Source organism: Equus caballus, chromosome X (assembly GCF_041296265.1).
Source record: "Equus caballus isolate H_3958 breed thoroughbred chromosome X, TB-T2T, whole genome shotgun sequence".
NCBI classification, from domain to species: Eukaryota; Metazoa; Chordata; class Mammalia; order Perissodactyla; family Equidae; genus Equus; species Equus caballus.
In genome coordinates, this window is record NC_091715.1 from 44,719,530 (window position 1) to 44,744,477 (window position 24,948).

Sequence of the window (24,948 nt, forward strand, 5' to 3'; positions counted from 1 at the left end):
GGGTAAAAAATAGTTAAACAAAACTGCAGTTGTGTACTGACCCAGCAGACATAGCAGCTGTCATTCTAATTCTAGCATCATTTCTTGTATTTTATTTTTTAATTAACATACAGTAAATCTGATTTTTCGTGTGTATAGTTCCATGAATTTTAACCACGCATAGATTCGTGTAACCATCACCACAATCAGGATACAGAACAGTTCCATCATCCCCATAAAACTCCACCATGTTATTGCCTTGAAGTCACACTCTCCCCCTACTCCTAACCACTGATCTTTTCTCCATCACTATATTTTTGTCTTTTCAAAAATGTCATATAAATGGAAGCACACAGTATGCAATGTTTTGAGATCATCTTCTTTCACTCAGCATAACGCCTTTGAGATTCATCCAGGTTGTTGCATGTTCATTCCTTTCTACTGTTGAGAGTATTCCATTGGATGGATGTACCATAGTTTATTTATCCACTCATCCCTTAAAGGATATTTGGGCTGTCTCCAATGGTGATTATGGTGATTATGAATAGAATACTTTAAGCTTTTATGTACAGGTTTTGTGTGAACATGAGTTTTTATTTTTCTATGGTAAATACATAGGATTGGGGTTGCCGGGTCATATGATAAGTGTATATTTAACTTTATAAGAAGCTGCCTTGTTTTTCAGTGTGGCTCTACCATTTTGCATTCTCACCAACAATGTAAGAGAGTTCCAGATGTTTCCCTATATTTTCTCCTATAAATCTTATAGTTTTAAGACTTACGCTCAGATCTATGATCCATTTTAAGTTAATTTTTGTATAAGCTGTGAGGTTTTGGTCAAGGTTAATTTCTTGTATATGGATGCCCAATTGTTCCAGTATCATTTGTTGAAAAGACTGTCATTTCTCCAGTGAATTCTTTGCATTTTTGTCAAAAATCAATTTTTGTGTGGTTCTATTTCTGCATTCTCTATTCTGTTTCATTGATCTATATGTCTATCCTTTTGCCAATATCATATTGTCTTGATTACTGTAGCTATATAATAAGTTTTAAAATCAGGTGGTGTGCTTCCTCCAACTTAATTAATCTTTTCAAAATCATTTTGGCTATTCTACTTCCTTTGCCTTTCCATATAAATTTTATGGTCAACACATCTGTATCTACAAAAAATCTTGCTGGGATTTTGACAGGAACTGCATTAACTCTATAGACCAATTTAGGGAGAACTAATGTCTAACATGTTGAGTGTTCCAGTCCATAAACATGGTATGTTTCTCCAGTTATTTAGGCCTTTGGAGATTTCTTTCATCTTGTAGTTTTCTGCATATAAATCCTATACATATATATATAGGAGCGGCAGCATGAACATTAGAAATATTAGTATTCAAGGCAAAAAGTTTTAAAGAGATTTTATTTTTTTCCTTTTTCTCCCCAAAGCCCCCTGGTACATAGTTGCATATTCTTAGTTGTGGGTCCTTCCAGCTATGCCATGTGGGACACTGCCTCAGCATGGCCCAACGAGCGGCGCCACGCCCGAGGCCAGGATCCCAACCAGCAAAACCCCAGGCCCTGGCAGCGGATTGCGCGAACTCAACCACTCAGCCACCGGGCCGCCCCACAAGGCAAAAAGTTTTAAATAGGGTAAAGAGAGATACTGATAAAAGATACTATCTACCAAGAATATTGTCTGTCATAAACATACATACCAAACAATATTCCATTAAAATATATAAAGAAAACAGAAAAGCAGGTAAGTTGTACCTTATAAAATAAGTTTTTAAAATATGCCTATGCAACCCTTGCAAAAATTGATCATGCACTGAGTCAGAAAAGAAAGTACGATACATTTCCAATAAGAAGAAACCATAAAAGTCACATTATTGGACTACAGTGAAATACAACTAACTTCTAACCACAAAAACAGCCAAAAAAAAAAAGTTGAATCACTTCAAAAATCAAATAACCCTTTTAAATAACTTACGGTCAAAGAAGAAATCAAAACCAAAATTACAGACTAGAAATTAATGAGATTGAAAGTACTACATATTAAGCTGAAACACAGAAAAAAATTTGTAACCTTAAATGCTTTTAGAAATAAACAAGAAAGATTGAAAATGAATAAACCACACATTTAACGTAAACCATTACAAAGAAAACAGCAAAACAAACTTAGAGAGAACTATAGGAAGACATGAATAAATATAAAAGCTGAAAATAATTTATTAAGTAGAGAATAGGGGAAAAATGGTAGACTAGGAAAATAAATCTGAGAAATAATTCTTTGAAAATATCAACAAAACAGAGAAAACCTCTATAGTCTAGTTAAAAGAGAAAGAGAGAAATGCATCAATAAAACAAGATGGTTTGATTGATGGATAGACAGATGATAGCTATGTGATAAAGCAAGCATAGCAAAACATTAATGGTAAAATCTATGTTGTGGGTATGCAGGTGTTCACTGTAAAATTCCTTCAACTTTGCTGTATCTTTGAAAATGTTCATAATAATGTGGATAAAAATCTATTATCATCCAGAGCATCAGTTTGGGAAACATTGCACTAGAAGTTTCATTAAAACCAGGAGAAAGACAAAGATGCCCACTGTTGTCTCTACTATTTAACATTTTTCTAGAAATTCAAAAAAACATAATACGTCAAGTAAATGCATATAGGAATTATAAATATGATAAGGAGGGGAAATTATTATTTGCACATGACATCATTATCCACCTGGAAAACCAAAGAGAATGAACAGAAAAACTATTAGAACTGATAAGGTAAGTAGGGCGGCCAGTTACAAAAAGAGGTCCCATCATGCACAAAAAATATAAAGGGCTACTTCTAAATAGGGGTGGTAGTGAGGGGAAGGGTGGTAAAAGGTGTCTTTCATGTTTTGCTCCATATACAGCACTTCTGTGATGTTTGAATCTTTTACAACCAGAATGATTCATGTAGCTGTTTGAAAAAGGGAAAATAAATCAGAGGTAGGCAGAACCCTAAAATGCTCTCTTCCCCAGATTTCCCACCCTAATTTCCAGACTGTGAATGTGATGAGATATTGTGCCTGCGATTACGTTACATTATCTGGCAAAAGGGATTTTTCAGATGAAATTAAGGTTCCCCTTAAAATAGGGAGATTATTCTGGCTTATCCCAATGGCCTTAATGTAATCACATAAGCCTTTCAAAACCAGAGAGTTTTCTCAGGCTAGTGGCAGAAGGAGAAGTCAGAGATATTCCAAGCAAAAGAAGGATACAGCACGTCACAATGGCTTGAAGATGGAAGGGGACAAGTGAGGAAAAATGTGGGTGGCCTCTAAAAGCTGATAGCATGGGGCTCTCTGTCCTACAACAGCAAGGAACTAAATTCTGATAATAACCTGAATGAACTTGGAAGCGGATTCTTCCCCAGAGCCTCCAGATAAAAGCCAAGTCCAGGACACCTTGATTTTTGCATGGTATGATTCTAAGAAGAGAACTCGGCCAAGCCCACCAGGACTTCTGACATACAGAACTGTGAGACAATAAGGCGTTATTTTAAACTGCTAAATTTGTGGTAATTTGTTACGCAACAATAGAAAACAAATATGAAATACACTACATTACATCAGCAAAACAATGAGATACATAGCCTATCAAATTTTCAAAGGTTCAAAACCTCTTAACGACCCAGTCACGCAGTAGGACAGGGAAATGACACATCCATACACCCCATGGGAATGTAAACTGGTAAAATCTTTGTCAAAGTATATTGGGGAATACCTATCAACCTCCCCCAAAATGCTTTGCCTTATTGAAATTTTTTGTAGTTAAATAATCACAGTGGTGAGCAAAGATATTTCTAAAGGTCCTTTACAAAACTGTATATAACAATGGACAGTTAGAAACAACATGAATGTATGCCAATAGAAGATTGGTATGTCAAATATAATATCCTACACCCATTTGATGAAATAAATTTACACAATCAAAAGCCCGACAGAAATTCTTACAGAACTTTACAAGCTAATTTTACAATTCATCAGGAAAAGAAAATGCACTAGAATAATCAAGAAATTTGTGGGGGAAAAAAGACAGAGGAGCCCCAGTAGATTTGAAATAATAATTTAAAGCTCAAATGCTTAAAAAAAGTGTGGTCTTGGTGCTGGTATGAATTTTAGGACTACTGAACCAATTGTTTACATTCAAACTTATGTATATACTTAGGAATTTGGTTTTTGATAAAGGGAATGATCTGTTCAACAAATGTTTAGGGTCTTATGAAAAATAATAATAAGTAATTAGTAATACAATGGAATAATATTCATCTATTAAAGATAATATTGTTAGAATATTTAATGACTTAGAAAATTGTTTACCAAAAAATAATTCCAGAAAATTAAAGGGCTAAACATAAAAAATTCTAAAATATTGCAAGGAAATACAGAACAATGTTTCTAATCTTGGAATAGAAAGGCCTTCTTATGCAAGATTCAAAATGCGAAAGCCATAAAATAAATGATTGATAAACTTGAATACATCAACATTTAAAATATCTATACCCCAGAAGACCCCATAAGCAAAAGTTTAAAAATAAGCAAAAGTCTGCAAAAAAATTTCCTACACATGTAACAAAGATTTATATCTAGACTACATAATTCAATAACAAGAAGCCAAAAGGGGCCGGCCCCATGGCCGAGTGGTTAAGTTCACGCCCTCTGCTTCAGTGGCCCAGGGTTTCGCCAGTTTGGATCCTGAGTGTGGACCTAGCACCGATCATCAAGTCATGCTGAGGCAGAGTCCCACATAGCACAACTAAAAGGGCCCACAACTAGATATACAACTATGTACTGGGGGGCTTTGGGGAGAAGAAGAGAAAAAAAATAATAAGATTGGCAACAGATGTTAGCTCAGGTGCCAATCTTACCAAAAAAAAAAGAAGCCAAACAATCCAATTGGAAAACGGATACAAGATATGCACGGGCAAGTCATGAAACAACACAAGCAAATGGCCAAGAAACATACGAAAATATTCCTTAACCTCGCTAATAATCAGGGAAATGCAAATAATGAGACAACATTTTTCACCCATCACACTGGCAAAATATTCAAATGATTGGTTAACACTCAATGTGGATAAAAATTTAGGGAAATGGTTATTCTTATTCACTGCTGGTGGAGGTGTAAACTGAGTCTTTCTACATGGTAATTTGGCATTACGTATTAAAATTTCAAAATGTGCTGTCTTTGAGCCACCTATGTTACTTCTCCATATTTATCTTACAGAAATATTTTAGTGTATGCACAAAAAAGCATGTACAAGGAATTTCATTGCAGCACTGTTAATAATAAAAACAATAGCACTGTAATAGTAAAGGATTGGAAACAATATATATTTATTAACCGGTGACTATACTAACTATAGTACACTCATTCAACGGAATACTATGCAGTACATAAAATGAATGAAGTGGATTTGTATCTACTACCGACATGGAAAGATCTTCAAGCCATAGTAAGTGAATAAAGCAATTAACAGGACAATCCATAAAATAGGATGCCATTTATATTTTTAAAAAGTAAAAAACACAAAACAAAGCATTTCTATATGTGTGTATGAATGTAAAAGGAACTTTAAATTTATCTGTGTTCAGTGTTTTGCAATAATGTATTCATTCATGTGTAATTAGGAAAAGTTTTAAAATGAAAAAAGAACAAAACCAAAGCTAATTACACATTAAAGAAAGGAATGCTTCATGTTGCCATTAAAATGATGTTATAGAAAATTTTAATGACACAACAAATATTCACTAGGCTGTTAAATAACATGCTATGATAATATTTTTGTTTAGAACTATAAATACATATACAATGCATAGAAAAGGGCTGGGAGGATATAAATCCAAAACATTAACAGTGGTCTTCTCTAGGTGGTGGGATTAGAAGTTTTTTATCTTTTTCTCTAGCTATTTTCTTTACGCTTTGATACATTTTCAGAATATTCTACAATAAGAAAGATAGAAACAATAGGGGCGTGTGTGTGAGTAGGGGGATGTTGGTTGGAATTAGGACTGTAGAAGAAGTGGAGTTGGCAAGAGAACAAAAGGCTGCTGCAGATTGAAATTAAAACTACGGTTGTGGGTTATGCCGGGTTTTAGAATTAGGAGTTGGGGAACTAGACTTTATGGAGCCTAGGAATTAATAGTAGAAATGTAGGGGTTAGAATTAGGAGTAGAGACCATGAATCATTAGAATTAATGCAGGTGCTGTGAGAGATTAGAAGCAGAATCAAAGGCCTTATTAAATTAAAAGGTTTTTCCAAAACAATAATAGCAACAAGGGTGAGAGTATGGGAATATCTGAATAAATTGGAATTCTCATATATTTCTGGTGGGACTGTATATTGTTAGAACTGTTCCAAGAGGCTGTTTTGTATTTTTGGGATGAGTGACCTTTTGAGCCTAGCTACTCCATTTCTACAAATTTCTCCTTGAGAAAAATCTTAGAAATATACACATATTTGGTTACATCAAAGTTCATGTCTGTATTTCTTGTAATAAAAAAAAGACCTAAATATAGAGTCTTGTTTAAATAAGTAATTAGCATTACAATGGAATAACATCCACCCATTAAAAACATTGTAAGAATATTTAATGGGTCAATCTGTCTGAAAGGAGTCTCCGTAAAGCTGAGATTGTACACAAAATTTTACGTGTAAATAGATATTTGGCAGGCAGTAGATCCATTCATCAGATTCTCAACTTGGGGCTTGAACCACTGCTCTGGAGGGTGGGAATTAGAACTGGAGGATATAATTACAGTTTTTGTTTCCTCTGTGTCTCAAGAGTACTTTGGATAGTATTTCTGTCTTTATATTTTAAAATACTGTGTAAAAAACATGCTTTTTGTTAAAAATTCAAACCTTACCGAAGTATCTAGAGTTACAAGTCAAAGCTCCCCTCTCCTATCACCCTCCAATCTCATTCTTCACCCCAGACGAAGCACGGTTAATAGTTAGGGATATCTCTTACCAGATCCTTCTTATCCCTATGCATTCACAGATGCAGATCCTCTCTAAGTTCTTTGCCAATCGCACTGCCACCCCAGATAATACCAAAGAGAAAAAGAAAACGTTTATTGAGGGTTTACTATGTGCCTGAAGCAAGTCTAAGGGTTTGCCCGTCTAAACTCACTGTGGTCGCGCCCTGGTCGTCTGCTGCCCTCCACACCGTGTCCCCGCTTGCCCTCTTGACCCTCATTCTTTGCAAGGTAGCTAAAGAGATTGTTAATTTTAAACGTAAAACAAATCAAATCACGTCACCCTTCAGCGGCTTCCAAAATGCCTCGAATCAAATCCCAATTCCTTAGCGACCCTACTATCTTCTGTGCTTAGGTTTGCTGGGCCAGGAGTAGCTCAAGCGCAGTCCCCTAAAGGGGACCCCGCTTCACCGCTGAGGGAGCGTCCTCCCAAGGGGCAGGGGCGGGGCTTCTCGAGCGGAGGGTGGAGCCTCAGATCGAGTGTGAGAGCCAGAGGGGGAGGTTTTCGGCGGAGGGCGAGCGAGGGGAGCAGGGCTGAAGCAGGCCCGCGGACCCGGCACGCTCCTGCGGGTCCCGCGGAGCTATTGCCCCCGAGGTGAGCATTTTCTCCTAGGCTGGGGGGCGAGCTCTGCTCGCGCGGCCGTCCTCAGCTCCTCGCAGGGGGTTGTTCCCACGGGACCCTGCGCGGAGGCGCGGAGGTGGTGGCCTTGGGGAGCCTGCTGGAGAGGCTGTTGAAGGGGCCCGGCGGCCTGCTCCAGCCCTCCCTCAATCCCGCCTTCTCTCCCCTCCCCCAGGCCTCGGCCGGCGCCCGCGGAGAGCTAGCCGCATCTTTCGGGGGCAACGGGGCAGTGGCCAGCAGCGCGGTGAGAGAGCGGCCGACAGTGGGGATGCGAGGTACCGGCATTAGCCGTGGCCAAGTGGCCCTAGAAAGGGAGTAGAGGCCAGGCCTTAGGCGTTTCTCTCACCGATCCGGGAAGGCGGCCTCAGAGGAGGGGGAAGGTGAGGGGCGGGCAGGCAGGCTTCGCAGGTAACTACTAGACGTTGTATATGTATGTTTTGGTGTCTAAATGATACTACACACACACACACACACACACACATATTCATTTCGGCTAATTGCTTTTTAAAAACTTAACAGTTTGTCTTGTAGATCTCCCTATACAGGGGATCTAAATTTATCTCGTTTATAAACAGCTGCATTGTATGATTGTACTACAGTTTATTTAACCCAATTCCCGATTGATGTACATTAGCTTGTTTCCCTTTGCGGGGGCGAGGGGGCTATTACAAGCAATGCTATAATGAATGGGTTTGCATATGTATGTTTCATGCCCATGTATATTTCTGTAGGAGAAATTCTTAGAAGAGTAGTCGCTGGGTCAAAGTGCATATGCATTTTGAATTTTGATGGATTTGTCCAAATTGCCTTCCCAAAAAGCTATACTAATTTACACTCTGCAATGTTGTATGAGTGCCCTTTTTTCCACAGTTGTGCCAACGCGAATTAATATCAATCTGTAATTTTGGCCAATTTAAAGGGCAAAAATGGTATGTCGTTTTCATTTGCATTTCCCTGATTACTAGAGAAATTGAACATATTTTTTATTTGTCCGATTACAAAAGTAAATAGGCAAATGTCAATAGTCTTCTTATCTATAAGGAATAAGCATTCGAAAATTTATTACTAAAAAAAACCCATTCGCAACAGCAAGAAAAACGAATCAAAATACCTAGAAGTAAACTACAAAACTTTATTTGAGGAATATAATAAAAGAACATTTGCGTACATGGAGAAGAGATACCATGCTTCTGCATAAGAAGGCTCAATTTTGTAATGATGTCCATTTTTCCTATGTTGATTTATACAATTGATGCAATTTCAATAAATTTACCAAGTTTTTGGAACTTAATATGATTCTAAAGTTCATCCGGAAAAAAGATGGTTAAGAATAACCAAGAAAATATTTTAAAAGATAAGATGGGAGTATTTGTACCACCGGCTATTATAATGTACTTTAAAGAAACAATATTTAAATTAGAACAGACAGAACAATGTATTAGAATACAGAAGTCCACAAATCCCGAGCCAGATTGGATCCGAGGATTTACTGGGGAAACATTGTTGGCTAGACGTGGAAAAACTGCCATATTAAAAGCTTCAAGCACGCACAACAACCCCCTCTTGGAAGCTTGAATTTTCCTTTGAGGGCAGACTCCTTTGTTTGGAGAAAACCACTTTATTGGATCTTTTGGTTATGCCAAGGTAAAGCCTCAGGAGTTAAAATTAGTGGCTTTGGAGCTAGAACTAACGATATGAGCCTGTAGTTAGATAAGATGGATTCAGTTAGCCTGCAGTGCGGCGAGGGAAGGAGTCTGGATATCATCGGTCTTTTAAATTTCTTTACCTATCTAATGGGCAAAAAATGTTATGTCATTGTTTTTATTTGCATTTGCGTGCTTATTGTGAAATTGAGCTTCTTTTATGTGTTAGTCCGGGATAATATGTGATTCCTGGAGGCAGGTAACAATGGGGGACCCATTGCTCCTCTTCCAGAAAGGAGTTTGGCTAATTGGTACAGCCCTGCCCGGAAGCGTGAGAATAAACAGGTTGACTTTTTAAATTTTCTTCAAGCGCTAGGCTCTAGACACCTTAGATCGGGGGCGGAGGCAGTTTTCAGGACATGGCCGAGATTTGGCGCTGAGCTGTGTCATCGCGAGGTTTGGCAGTCAGCTCCGCAGTGGGTAGGAAACCTCGTGGTAGGCGAGATCCCTGCAGGACGAGAGGTTCCTCCCTTCCCCCTAAAAACTCCCAGTCATTTTCATGAGGCCCCGCCTCTCTCCTTTTTAGGAGCGTGCACCAGCTCTCGCGAGATCTCGTGTTTCCTAAAGGCGAGGTGCGGGTGGCATCCTGCGGCGAATTCGAAGGTCTCACAGAGACTAAAACGTATTATCGCGATAGTTCTCACGGCGCATGCGGGACCCGGCGGCGGCAGATTGGCTCCGCCCCTCGCTGCTTCGTGAGGTTGTGCGTCATTTGCTTTTCGCTTCGCGTAGGGTGAGAGCCGAGCCCTAGCGACTTCGGCTTTGGTGGGAGGAGGGGTCTGGGAAGGGCTGGGCTCAGACTTTTCCCGTCCGGTAGAGGTTCTCGCGGGATCGCGCGGAGGCCCCCGCGGTTCGGTTACGGACTGCAGCTGCCGCGGAGGTGGCGGCAGCGGCAACGTTTTCGGCTCGTTGTGTTCTTACCCGGTGAGTTCTCGCGGGAGCAGGGTCACGTCCTCGTGGGATCCGTTGGCAGTGGCGGAGGTAGCTCGAGGGTGGGGGGGGCAGTGACTAGGGTCGGTCCGCTTGATGTTAAGATGGCGGCGGAAGCTGATGTCTGTCTGGCCAGCACCCGGGACTGAGGTGTTGGCTGTTCGCGTTTGTGACGCCTCTCAGGTACCCGACGTTAAGGAGGTGACGATTGGCGAAATGCTGAGGTGCTGATAAACCGAACCTGAGGCGAAAACCACTCCGTCTCTAGTCGGTTGAGGCGACACCATTTCCCGGGCCTCAGCCGCGTGTGGGCCCGCCTTTGCCCCGCCAATCCGTCAACGCCTTCGTTGTCGCCGCCGCAGTGGGCACGTTGGGACGGGTAGGAGCGGGGACTCTGGACTTCGTTGGGGAGTGGGGTTGGGGGTTAGATTGGGCGGTGGGGGAGAGGACTAATCTAAGACGGCTGGTTCTCTCCCTCCTGTCTTTTTGCGGGCCCGCCTCTGTTGTCCATCCCTGCGGCGACCCGAATGAATCCCCTATTTTTTCTTGAGTTGAGGTGGACTCTACTTCCCCAACTCCCATGGTCTTTGAACTACGGTTTGGGGGGGGGGTCAAGCTTTTCTGTCTCTGACGTACTCCTCCGCTTTCTCTCGTAATTTTATCGTCCCATTGAGTCTTCCTTATTTACATGGACATTTGAGGTTCATGTTTAAGAGGACGAGTCAAAGCTTTTTCCCGTCACCCCCTCCCCAGTCCTACTGAGGAACAGCTTAGCTCGGGTCCCCTAGCCCGTCTGGTCTCCCTCTTCTATTGGTCCCCTTTGACGCAGGCGTTGAATAGAGCCTTTCCCGTTCCCTGCATTTACTCCATCTTTGTGGATGGAGCCATAGTAGCCTTCCGTTTCCTTGGATCTTCACGCTTGTATGACCCTGATCCGAGCACAGGGTACTGATTTCTCCAACTCTGCCTACTACTCGACTACTCTTAGGCGGAACAATGAATGGGTTGGTGGTTGGATGATTGCGGTCTGCGTGACCTCTTCATTCTGGGTCCTTTAGCCTTCGCTTCCTCATAACACCCTGCCCTCCCCCCCCCCCCCAAAAAAAAACCCCTGAAAAAGGCTGTGGAGGATAACCCTTGGGTAAACCAACTTTTTGTCTTCAGTCCCCCCATCATCCCCGGTGCAAGCTCGGGAACCGCCCCTTTTCTCTGCCTTGCTCCGAGTTCTTGTGGCCTCTTGGTCTATGGACATCTGTCTTTGCTGCTAACCACCTCTTACATGCTTCTCACTTCTTAATCCTTCTATTCTCCCCTCCCCATGCTGTTTTTCCAGGAGCTGAATCCCCTAGAGAGAAGATACCCTCCTGTTAAGCTCCACTACATCCCCCTGCAATGTGCTAGAAAATAAAGTAGCTTTGATAGATTATCTTCTGTCCCTCAATTATTGCCGTTTTCTGCTTTTTTCTCCCTCTGCCATTCCGCCATTGTTATAGACAGTTAATTCCCTATCATCTGTTTCTTTTTTAGATTAGATGTTCAGCATTGTTTTATCTTAGGCCCAATGTTTTGTAGATTGAGCAGGCACCAACATTCTCCAATCAAGGGAGGCAGCCTGGTATGGTGGAAATTCTGTGTGGTTTGGGTTCACATTGAAGTTGCTGACCTTGGGCAAATTACTTTTCGGATTCTCATTTTTTTCATCTATAATGGGGATAGTAGCGCTTAGAGTTGTTACAGTTAGATAATTTGTAGAGTGCCTCGCTTATGGTAGACACACAATAAGTTGTGGTTACTTTTTCTTGGTGTTAGAATAAGTTGGCAGATACATCTGTGTCATATGGTAGTTTAAATGCTCTGGGAAAGAATAAGATTTTTGTTCCTTTAACTGTAAATTTTTAGTATATTTCTAGGTCAGTTCTATCATTTTTGTATTTTTTTCCTCCTCATCTGCCAAACTCTTTTATCTCCAATGGTTCGTGATGTTTGAATGTAATTCTCACTTGTATTAACCTTCTACCAGTGTAGGTATTTTAGTGCAAAAATCATTATCCTGGAATGACCACCAGCCATAATGTTCCTGTCAAGAACCACTCCCAGGTGTTCGCCTTTTGGAAGGGGTGCCTCATCCCTTGCCTACTCCCTCCTTCCACTCCTTCAAAGGCAGTCTGTCCTGTCATTCACCCTAGGAAAGTAATGATATTTGGTGTCATGCTTTTCACAGTAATAAAGGGAACTTCTGCTAGCTAGTTTTCAAGTGTTCATACTGATTTTCCCCTATCTTCTTTTTTTGATCTCTCAGATCACTGTGGGGATCTGCTATTTGGCCTCACCTGAGCAGGATAATTCCTATCTGAGAAAGTTTAGAAAAGGTGTTTGGGATACCAAGCTTCTCTTCCAAAGGAAATTACTACCAATTCTTTAATACACTATTTCATATTGTGTTTTTATCATTTTATATTTTCCAACATTCTTTAAGTAAAAATGACTATTCAATTTGGAGGTAGTTTTCTTTATTGTTAGTATTTCCATTTAGACCAATATTAAAGTGAATGTTTTTTTCTGATTACCTTGGCTGGATGATGGGGTTTGAAGTAGGAATATGATGCTGAAACGTTTACATAGGATTAAAAATTTACCATGGGTAACCATCTGGTAATTAACTTATGTGGATACTAGTTTGAGCTTTAGGGTTTGCTTTATTTAGTTTGAAGTGCTTTGAAGGTAATAGAATTTTCCTCCTTTTTCATTGGAGGACAGGCCATCACTTTCTGTTTTGAGATTCTGCCTTGGTTCTCTTTACAATAGGTAAGGCAGTGATCAGAAATTAACTAAACCTCAATTTGACTCTTCTCATTCAGAACTAGAATAAATCTGGAAATGATAATCTAGGTATGACCTAAAAGGTTTGGTTTATTTTAGGTAGATCTCTGACAGTAAGGAGTGGCAACACCAGTTGAAAACTTTGAGGTTCAGTGGCAAAGTTCAACCTGAGTTTCCAGGGTGTTTGTTTATCTCCCGGTATGGCCAAAAAGCATGTATGAAGGTGAAAAATAATTTTTTATGTGTGCAGTTTTTTTCACAAAAAATAATGAATTTAACATTGCCTTAGTATCAATTTACAGCGAAGATATAAAATTGTCTGTAAAATAATCACTATCCTCTGTAATTTGAGTTTAGAACTGAGTTGAATTTTCATTGTTGGTGTCTTAAATGTATGATTAGAAGAATTGTTTTAGCTGTTGGTTCTGAATTCTTGTTACTGCTCAAAACAGGTCCTAGAAAATTCAAATTGACATGTGAGGGCTATTGCTTAAGAAATAATAACTATGATTATGTTTGAACATCAATGTAATGGTTAACTTCCCTATACCCTAATAAATGTGTATCTCTCCCCCCCACACTTTTTTTTTGTAGGTCCTCCAGTAGTCTGACCTGAGTGTGTTAGTGCTCCAGAAGAACCAGCAGACCAACTTGGTCAGGAAGGTTCAGGAAGCTATTGGAGCAGTGTTGGGATTTCCCACCAGGATGAGTATGATTGGCTGTGATTTTAGGTTAGTTTTTGTAGATCTTTGTGAGTAACTGTATTTTACTTCTTGGAATGGAGATGGTTGGGAGTGTATGTGTTTCCATTCTGTAAGTGAGGTACTTTGGTTTCTTCCATTGTCTGGATCTGATGTGGCACTGGCTGCTGCTTGTGTTTAAGTGGAGCTCATTACTAAAGTAAACAGTTTAAATGAATTCTGTCTGTACATGATTTTTTAAATCACCTTAAGCATCCTTCAAACAATAAAATTGTAAGATATTATGTCTAACTGATTCTTTTTTAAAGAAATTTAAAAGAAGAATTTCAGGCACACAAAAATTGGATAGTATAATCATCCCCGTGTGCCCACCACCAGCTTTAACAGTTACCAACTTGAGGCCATTCAGTTTCATCTGTATTTCTACCCACTGCCCCCACCCCAGATTATTTTGAAGTAAACCCCTGCTGTCATATTATTTTTATTTGCAAAAAAATTTGCACTCTAGAAGATAAGGGCGCCTTTTTTTTTTAAGATTTTCTTTTTCTTTTTTCTCCCCAAAGCCCCCCAGTACGTAGTTGTGGGTCCTTCTAGTTGTGGCATGTGGGATGCCGCCTCAGCATGGCTTGATGAGAGCGGTGCCCTGTCCGCACCCAGGATTCGATCTGGCGAAATCCTGGGCCGCCCAAGCGGAGCGCACCAACTTAACCACTTGGCCATGTGGCCTGCCTCAAGATAAGGGCTCTTTAAACATAAAACCTCATGGGTCGGCCTGGTGGCGCAGCGGTTAAGTGTGCACATTCCACTTTGGCGGCCCAGGGTTCACTGGCTCGGATCCCGGGTGCGGACATGGCACCGCTTGGCAAGCCATGCTGTGGCAGGCGTCCCACATACAAAGTAGAGGAAGATGGGCACGGATGTTAGCTCAGGGCCAGGCTTCCTCAGCAAAAAGAGGAGGATTGGCGGCAGATGTTAGCTCAGAGCTGGTCTTCCTCAAAAAAATAAATAAATAAAACCTCAGAACCATTATCACAACTCAAAAGAATTAACAGTGATATTTTTAAAATATCAAATATGAAGCTAGTGTTCAAATTTTACTCTTTGTTTGAATCAAGATCCAAAGAAAGTCCATTTATCACAAAGGAGGATTGATGCAGCTCTTAAATCTATCTTAATCTGCAGGTTCCCTCCCTTTTGCTTTTTTCTTCCAATTTATTTGTTGAAGAAATTCTTCTGTAGTTTTCCCCACGTTTGGTGATTAGATCCCAGTAGTGGTATCTAACCCATTCTTGCTAAGTTAAAGACCCTGGAGGACCCCATTGTAATGGAACAATGGCGGTAATCTCCTGTATCCCAGTTGGAGTTGATACTGCTGGCCTAGGCACTATCCCAAAATAACTAGTCCTGGCTTCCTTTTTCTGTGGCAGAGTCTGATTTAATTGATACCTGACTTCACTTCCATGTCTTGGCCCTACTTACTGCTCCACGTGAAGAAATAGGCCTCTTTATCGAGGAAGCTAATGTTTCCTAGATAATAATCTGATTGTGCCTTTGGGGTTTCTCATCATGGTTTCAATTTCCTCAGGTGATTTAGTTATTTTTGTGCTATTTTATAATGTTGCTTTTTATTCTTTTGTTATATCTCAGCTGCTCTGACCCATAACTTCTAAGCTGTTAAGACTTAGTGACGAGTTCCTCTGGCTATAATACAGTTTTTGAAATGACAGTACTAAACAATTTTTTTTTTTTTAGTACTAAACAATTTTTGAGAGCTTCCACTTACATCTTTTCAGCTATTATACACAACTGTAGTTTTCCTGTTGGTTTTTTTAAAAATTTCTTCTGGAAGTGATGTTTCCTCAGCATAAAGTCCTTCAAACTGTTTATTTCTTTCCTTGTGCAACACTGGCTATCCTGGGATCTGCTATATGTCCCTTCCACAGTCAAAACCTGAGAATGGAAGTTGGATACATAGGCTCCAGCCAGGCTGTGACTTCACAAATGGAGGCAGAACACAGCCACTTGTGCCTGCCTTTAAAATGACAGTGATTTCAAGTTGGAGGATCAGAGAGGGTAGCAGTCATAAATGACGTTTTGAGATATTTAGATGAAATATGATAGTGAATCTCCAGAGCTATGGATCATGAGTTCAAGCTTTTCAGTTCTTTGTTCATTAATGGAGAAATCAGATTGCCAGTTGAAAATGGACTAAGTATTAAAGAAGTGATTTCTTGAGAATTACAGTGAAGTCCATTTGTTAAAAAAAAAAAAATTGAGCATATTGCTTATAGTGATTAGACATTTGCCCCTGTCCTGAGTTTTCTGTAGTTTGGAAGTTTGAACAAGGTGGCTTAAACCTTCTAATCCTGAGTTTGTGAAACTAGGGTAACTGTAGATTTTTGGGACAGAGCTTTGCACATAGTAGGCATTTCAATATTTGAATTGTTTTCAGAGTTGTTTTTTCTTTTTTTAAAACACGTTTATTTTATTATTTTTTTTTTAAGATTTTATTTTTTCCTTTTTCTCCCCAAAGCCCCCCGGTACATAGTTGTATATTCTTTGTTGTGGGTCCTTCTAGTTGTGGCACATGGGATGCTGCCTCAGTGTGGTTTGATGAGCAGTGCCATGTCCATGCCCAGGATTTGAACCAACGAAACACTGGGCCGCCTGCAGCAGAGCGCGCGAACTTAACCACTCGGCCATGGGGCCAGCCCTGTCCAGAGTTCTTAACAGCTACAAGTTTACATTGGAAATGCTCTTGGGTTTTTTTTTTTTTCTTTCTTTCTTTTGTTGTATGTTTTCAACCATGGGTTCAAAGTATTATTAAAATGCCAAACTTGGTTTCTTTGAAAATATTTGCCCTTTGCATTCTATGTGACCTCTCCTGCAGTTAGATTAAGTTGTAAACTCTGATGTGTGGCAGTAACCGTATTAGGCTGCTTTACAGTGATCTCACTATCCATAAGATGGATAGTCATAAGCACTTGGGCTCTGGGTGTTTTGCTGTATTGTTCTCTGACTCGTTTCCTCAATGACTGGTTACCAGATGTTTATATGTTAATGTCAGGGATAATTCAGCTCAGAAGATTCTTTGGAAGCCCTTTCATTTGATGTGTCATACGGGTTGAGTTGCTAAAACTTGATGTACTTGTTGACCAGCTTGGTCTTCTGATTATAGAAATGCTTTCAAATAGTGAGGGAGTGGCTCTCTATGAGTAAAACAACTGTAAGTTTTGTTTGGGCTGTTAACCTGTGCATTTTCAACTTTTAGTTCCCTTAAAAAAGTTTTTAATCATTCAGCTTTGAAAATTACAAGGATGACATGGATTGATTCTAGGATGTGATTTTACGGAAGGTTGGAGTTTGTTTTAACTTCTTATGAATGTGTCATTAAATGGCGATTGGTATTGCAGATTGATTCAGTCTGGATTGCTGATTGGGGTAGATGAACGTGAAAATTCTTTTTCAACCCTGAGATTCTGATTGTATAATCTTAGATGTTGAAAGAAAACAGTTTTTCCTTTTTAGTAATCTTTAAGTAGTAACTACAAGAGATTAGGAGTAGGGAGATGGAAATTATTCTGGAATGACCTTTTAGTATAGTCATTTAGATTTTAAAGATTGGTAAGGGTGAACATATTGCCTTGAACTTAGGTACCATCTTTTGCATAACTCAGGTTTTATTTAAGTCCTTATAATTAGATACCAGAGATAATTGCCCTGGGAATACTTGGGTATATTGTATTTGGTGACTGCTTATGTCTTGGAACACGTTTGGAAGATTGCTTTAATGATTATATTATTTGCTGTAATTATTTTCTTATTTGCTTGTCTTTGTAGTGAGGCATATTTCTCCTGGTCTTTGCTTTTTCTTTTTTTTTTTTAACTTCCACTGCTAATTCTTTATTATTGCATTCTGCCATTTGAGTTCTTATAGGTGGAAAGACCTTTCAGCACAGTGATTAAGAACACAGACTCGAGCCAGACTCTGGGTTCAAGTTCTCACTGTTTCTTACAAGCTTTGTCATCTTGTGCGAATTATTTAACTGCTGTGCCACAGTTCTTAATCTGTAAAATGGTAGTAATAGTGTTACGTACCTCATAGTGTTTGGGAGAAGTTTAATTTAGCTGAGTTAGTGCTTATGAAGTGCTTAGAACAGTGGTTCTGAAACTTCAGCTTACATCAGAATTACCTAGAGGGCTTGCTAAAACACTGAGTGCTGGGCTCCACCCCCAGAGTTTCTGATTCTGTAGGTCTGGGAGGGGCCCGATAATTTGCATTTCCGAGGACTTCCCAGGAGATGCTGATGGTGATGGTCAGGGAACCACTGGAATAGAACAGTGCTTGGCACAGAATGTTAATTGGTTTTTTCTGGACCAATTTCTCAGTCCCTGAGTAAAGCACTTCATTCTTCAGTGCTGTTTAGTATTGCCTTCAGCTAGAAGCAGTTTTGAAATCCTTTGTTGCAGTGGTTTTCAAAATGTGGTCCCCAGATCAGCATCAACAGCATCACCTGGGAACGTGTCAGAAATGCAGATTCTCAGGCTCCACCCTAGTCTTTGTTTTAAGTGTGTCTTGATTTGACTGGGGTGTCTTAGACTTTTTTTAACAGCTTTATTGAAATATAATTCACATGCCATACAATTCACCCATTTAAAGTGTAAAATGGTTTTTAGTATGTTCACAGTTGTACAAACGTTCTCACATCAGTTTTAGAACATTTTCATCACCCTTAAAGGAAACCCAGTACCCGTAAGTAGTCATTCCCCTTCTTCTCTCTCCCAACCACTCCAGTACTTGGCAACGACTCCAGTGCTTGGCAACCACTAATGTACTTTATGTCTCTATAGATTTGCCTATTCTGGCTGGGCATTTCATATGAATGGAATCATGCTATATGTAAGCAGCTTTAATGGGATTAAAATGTTTTCCTTTTATTATAAAAAATAGAATATAGATAAAGAAAACCACCCAAAACCAAATTTATAGTTTAATAAATTATTTTAAGGCAAACACTTTTGTAACCACCACCCAAGTCAAGGAATAGAACTTTGCCTGTCACCCTAGAAGTCCTTCTACGTGCCCATCCCAAGCACAGTATCCTCCCTCCCTCCAGAAAGTACCTACTATTCTGACTTTATAATCATCACTTCTTTTCATTCTGTTAAGGTTTTATCATCCAGGTGTGCGTCTCTGGACAGTATAATTTACTTTGTCCTTTTTTAAAACTTGAGTTGTTGTTTCAATATCTATAGCATCCCTTCCTTTTCTTTTCCTTATACTGTATCTCTCGAAGAGCTCAGGACGTTTGACCTGTAGAGTTTCCCACGGACTGAATTTTGCTGATTGCGTACTCAGTACACTTCAACATGTTCTTCTATCCTCTGTATTTCCTGTAAATTGACAGCTGAATCCAGAGGCTTTATAAATTCAGGTTAATTTCCTTTGGCAAGAACATTGGTGGTGGTGTGTTCATTTACAACATTCGTTAGGTAGTAATGATGTCTTAGATTTTTTTTTTAATATTAACAGCCATTGCTGCCCAAAGCTTAGGTCCATTAATTCATTGGGAGTTGCAAAATGGTAATGTTCTAACTCATTTGTTTCATATATTAGCTGGAATAATTTTATAAGGTTATTCTGTGATATAGTTTATATAAGAAGGGCAGGATAAATGCTCAATTTTTAGATTTTTTTCTGGTCATTTAATAGTTCTGTCACTTTGGGCAAGTTAACCTATCGGTTGCCTCATCTGAGAATACCTTACTTGTGGAGTTACTGGGATTAAATGAGAAAATGTAAGGTGTAGAATGCTGTGGGTGGTCAGTAGATGGTGATTTCTTTTAACATACTATTTCATTTAACCCTTCCAACAGCTCGGAGATGGGCACTCAGAGTGGTGAAGTGGTGGCCAGTTAGCAAAACCTGTCTGGAACTCTTTATGTTGAAGTCATCAGTGCTGGAGAGGAACAGAGTTTGTTCTTTGGCCATTTTAGGGCTAAGACTCTGGCTGGTGATAACTGAAGGTTCCACCAGAGTAGTTTTTCACTTTACCAAGCCTTAGGAGTCACACGCATACCCTCTGAAGGGTCTGACCCAGTTCTGTGGTGATGTGCAGTACATTGGTTGCCTTGATCTCCCTTCACCTACACAGCCCCCTGCTGTTCAGGGTTCTGCTGTAACCTTAGTAACCCATAATGAGTCTTCCTAATAGTCATCAGTATCACCACTATTAACATAGTTGAGTAGCACCATATATAGCAGGTTAGAAAAGAGGTAAGTCATTATCCTTGTTACTGTTTTGTATATTATCTAAAGTACAGTGCATGGAACATAGTAAGTGCTCAATAAATCGGAAGCTATTTTTTAAAATCTTTTTCCCTCTCACTTCTTACCTGCCTTCATTCAGTTCAACAGGCATTTACTGAGTGTTTCTAAGTACAAGGAGCTAGGGACATAAAATGAGAGTTGATCTCTGCCTTTGAGAAATTCACAGTCCAGTTAAGGACTGTAACTGAGATCATGTTTAAAGTTCCTTAGCCTTTTCTTTTGTGTTATCATTTCTTCCCCTCCTTTGTCCATGCATGATATAACCTGCCTGTTGTTTCTCAAAGCTCTCTTTAGTTCTATATCCCTCCCCAGTCTTTGAGACTGCTGATGTGTAAGAAAGCCTGCAGTTGTCTTCTATGAATATAGGGTAATATCAAGAAAAACCTTTGGGCCAAGATTGAATTTCAAAGTGGCACATGCAGTTGACACAATATCAGTTTATGGTCTTAAGATGCACCTACACCTGGTCTCCAGCCTCCACCCTGTTGCTTTAACTGTCTACCTGCTGCCTTCTCCCTTCCTTCTCCCTCCCCTCCACCATCCCCCAAGATGTTTGCCACATAAAGTTAGTGATCTATTAAGTAAGTAGAGACACCTGTACTTCCTATAAACTAGGATTTGAGTGGGCTTAGGGTTTTATCACTAAATTTTCATTCTAATCTATAAAATGGTCATCAAAAAGCCTATTTCATAGGTTGCTCTGAGCATTAAAGTGAGATAATGTATTTTTAAATGTTTAAATTACAGAGTACCCTGCAAAGATAAGGCCATTATAATTTGTGTAAAATAAATACTTAATAGCTTTGTTACTTGGGCCAGATTACTTCATCACTGAACCAGTTTCCTCATCCTTTAAATGGAGGTGGTAATATCTCATTCACTCAACAAATATTTGAGGACATATTGAATACTGCCAGATACCATGAATACAAAGATGACAATCACCTGGAGAATGGAGGGCAGCATGGTCTATTGGGGGAAGGAGACTTGTAAATCACACTCAAAGGGGTCAGTATAATAACATGAGGAGTGAACAAAATGTGCTGTAGCAGTTTACAGGAGGAATCAGAGAATTGTCACACAGAATTTTGTTAGGGTGAAACAAGAGACATGAAAAGTACCTCATGTACTCAAAAATACCATACAAATGAAGTTAGTTAAATGTATCCTAAATGAATCAGTAGCTTCAACCATTATTTCATTTTCTCACACTACTTGTACTTTAGATGTGCTTATTTCTTTGAGCTAGATTTTATGAGCTGCTTAAGGGTATTATATGCTCCTATAGTGGAGTATCCTGAAAGTAATACTTTAATCTAAAAGAATTTTTTTCACCCACTTTGTCATCATTTTCTAGTCTGTTACTGAATTAATTTAGGAAAAACTAGAATATGTATTCTTATTTTGGGAAAAGATTCCTACTCCCACAACAATGTTCAGTCATCATTAACATTTTCATTGGTGTGTTCCCATCTTAATGATGAGTTACATTTTAAAAATAAAATTAAAGACAGGCTTTTCCTAGAATAGGAACTAAAAATGTCCGGTAACAAGAGAAGACACTAAACTAAACATCAGAAATGCAAATTAAAATGAGGTCTTTTTTAACTTATCAGATTGGCAAAAAATAATTTGGTAATATCAAGTCGTGGCAAAAATATAGAAAAGAGTCTGGTATTATAATACTGCCCACAAGTGATATAAATTAATACACGCGGTTTGGAGATAATTTTGCAAAGTTGCAAGATAGTATGTACGGTATGGTGCTATTTATATTTTTTTTGAAAACTAGGGTAAACCGATAAGTTTATTTGGGAGGAGTGGTTGAGAGGAACTTTAGCTTCTTCTGTAATGTTCGCATTTCTATTTCTGAGAAAACTTAAAATATACTGAAGAGGACAGAGAATAATACAACAAAAACTCTTTCCCTACTGCCTCCCTCCCAAATTGATCTTTTTAAATTTATTTTGCCTCAAGTCTTTTAGGGTAATATAGGTAAATGGGAAATACTTTTTAGTAACACTTTAACCCAGCATTCCTTTCCCTTCTATGATCATTACCGTGAATTGCTTGAATTTTTATACTGTGAGAATGGTATAAATTACATAAGTAGAAATTCAAAAACTGATGTCCACACAACAATCTGTTCTTACCTGTATAGTATTAAATTTGCATACTACTTTAGAGTTTATACAATCATTTAATAAGAATGCTTTGGGAATGGAGCTAGTCATTTGCTCATTTTATTGTAACTCTTGTTTGAAAATGCTTTCCTGACTTTATTTTTAAGTAATATTCTTCATGATTATAGAAGTATGCATGGCTTATTGTTATTATTATTGTAAGCACAGAAATATCTTGAAATACTATCATTCAGAGATAAATACTATTAACATATTGGTTCACAGTATATTCTTCTAAGGCTTTTCTTTTTTTTTTTTCTTTTTTTTGTTTTTTTTGCTGAGGAAGATTTGCCCTGAGCTAACATCCGTGCCAATCTTCCTCTAGTTTTTCAGTATGTGGGCTGCCAGCACAGCATGGCTGCTAACAGAGCGATGTAGGTCCATGCACAGGAACCAAATGTGGGCCACCAAAGCAGAGCATGCTGAACTTAACCAGTAGGTCACCAGGGCTGGCCCCCAAGGTTTTTCCTTATGCCTGTGTAGTGTAAACATATTTTTTTCAAAAATACTCTTTTTTAAAATGGAATTCATTACCTTCCTTCCAACTTTTTATTATGAAAATTTTCAAACAAAATGCTGAAAGAATAGCACGATGAGCATCTATATATCACTAGCTATATCTAACAATTAAGAATTTCCATATTTGATTTATATGTACATATGTCTGTTTAATTTTTCTGAAGCATATGAAATAAGGATGACACTTCATCCTTAAATCCTTCAGCATGCATGTCTTGAGAATAACGACCTACAAAACCACAATACCATTACCACACCTAGAGAATTTATTCTTTTTTCTTAATATTATCCAGTATTCAGTCCATTTTCAAATTTCCTCAGTTGTTCCAAAATTGTCTTGTCTTAGCTGTTTCTCCAAACCAATACAGAAGTGGTATTTTTAAATTTGCTGTTCCCGCTTAATATATTGACCCCTGTTCTCTGTCATAGTGTATACTTCTATAATGTTTTTAATGGCTGTGTTATATTCTGTTCTGTGCATGATTAATAATTTGTTAACCAATTCCCTTATGTTCAAACCTTTAAGTCCTAGTTTTTCATGATCTTAAACAATGTTTCCTAGCACACAGTAGGCATTCGGTAAATTTAAGTGTTGAGTGAAGGAAAAAAGCATAGGGTCGTCCTAAGAGAGAAATCTTTGTGACATCCATGTTTATTTCCTTAAGAAATTTCTAGAACTGGAATGCAAAAATGTGAGGCCTTTGATACTTTTTGCCAAATTGTCCTTTAGAAAGACTATCCTGTATTATTCATTGTGGTATGTTTTGTATATAATCCATGTTGATTTATGTGTATGACAGGGTAAGCCTTGATACATTAGTATTAGAGAAGAGCATAAACCTAGATAGATCCAGTGTCATTGCTATATATGGCTCTCTCCTTAGACCTATTATCTGCTGCCATGTTTTACAGGGGCTAACTTGACTCCTCCAGCCTAGGGTGCCTTGCAGTCTGTTGACCTAATCTCGGACTCCAGTTCCCATCTCCTCATATTTCCTTAACTGTATTGGGGAGGCCAGCCTTTAAAGGAAGTATAGTCTGGAGAGATGCAGATATCACTTGACGACAACCTTTTACATAAAGCGTTTTAGAATTTTGCTTTTTAAAAGTAAAGGCAGACTGCCTTCATGGGTGAATTCAAATCTCTTAACTCCATCAAAACAAATGACCAGTGGCTTTAAAATGGTAGTCTTCTCCATGTCCAACAGAAGAGCTGGATGAGACCCTATATTTGATATTATCCATATCCATATATTTGATATTATCCATTCCCCAAATTAGGAAAAATGACTTGTCCAAGGTAACATGGCTGGTTAGTGGTGGACTTGGGCATTGAGCCCAGGTCATGTAGTCCACTGTGCTATATCTTCTTAAATGAACTTCTGTCTCTTTCTAAATGTGCCAGCAGGTGTCATCCATAGAAGTGCAGGATAAGTGGCCCTCTTCCTCTAAGAAAGTTACCTCAAAAATGGGGAAATTTTAAGGGAGTAGAAAGGTAAATGAGAAAGTCAAAAGTCCAAAGAAAGCTCAGTTTCTTTGCACTTTTGGCTATGGCTATTACTTTTCAACATGAGGTTAATTTGGAGCTCTTTCATGGGGCAGTTTGATTTGGCTCTGTTTTTTCATGCATTTTTATGGGTACCATAAAGCTGTAGATGGGACTGAATTTCCTGCTTGTAAAACCTTCAAATTGAAGTGATGTTTTCTAAGCCCATCTTTGTTTTTCTTCCTTTTCAACTGTTTTAAATTATAAAAGTAACATATTTGCTGTAACCAAAAAAAAAAAGATTCAGACAAGATAGAACATTTCAGTTAAAAATTAGTGTCGCCTCCCAAATAACAAGCTCCTTTTATTCAGACACCACTTCAGAAATCTGTTAACAATTTGTAGATATTCTTTTACACCTTTTAGCATTTACATGCTATGCTTATCCATTTGTGTACTATGCATATTTCTTTGTTAGACTATATGGCTCGACTCCATTCTTTTTAATGGTTGCATTGCGTCCCAAAGCATGGATTTACTATAATTCAATCATTCCTTGTTGTTGAGCCTTAGATGTAAAATTCGTTCTGAGTCAAAGGGTAGTACCCATTTAAATTTTTGATAGGTACTGCCAAATGATCTCCAGAAAGGCTGTATTGAAT

At 38.9% G+C, this 24,948-nt stretch overlaps 1 protein-coding gene across 32 annotated transcripts in view; it reads left to right on the forward strand.

The window, feature by feature from the left end:
• Positions 1-7,362: 7,362 nt before the first annotated feature.
• The window catches only part of HUWE1 (HECT, UBA and WWE domain containing E3 ubiquitin protein ligase 1), a 146,488-nt gene continuing 128,902 nt past the window's right edge, over positions 7,363-24,948 (forward strand). For 16 of the 32 annotated variants that reach the window (XM_023634500.2, XM_023634507.2, XM_014728912.3 and 13 more), the window contains exons 1-2: positions 9,907-10,240; positions 13,661-13,797. The gene's annotated coding sequence lies outside the window, so the exon portion shown is untranslated. The other 16 variants (XM_023634501.2, XM_070257018.1, XM_070257024.1 and 13 more) reach the window with 11 other exon arrangements.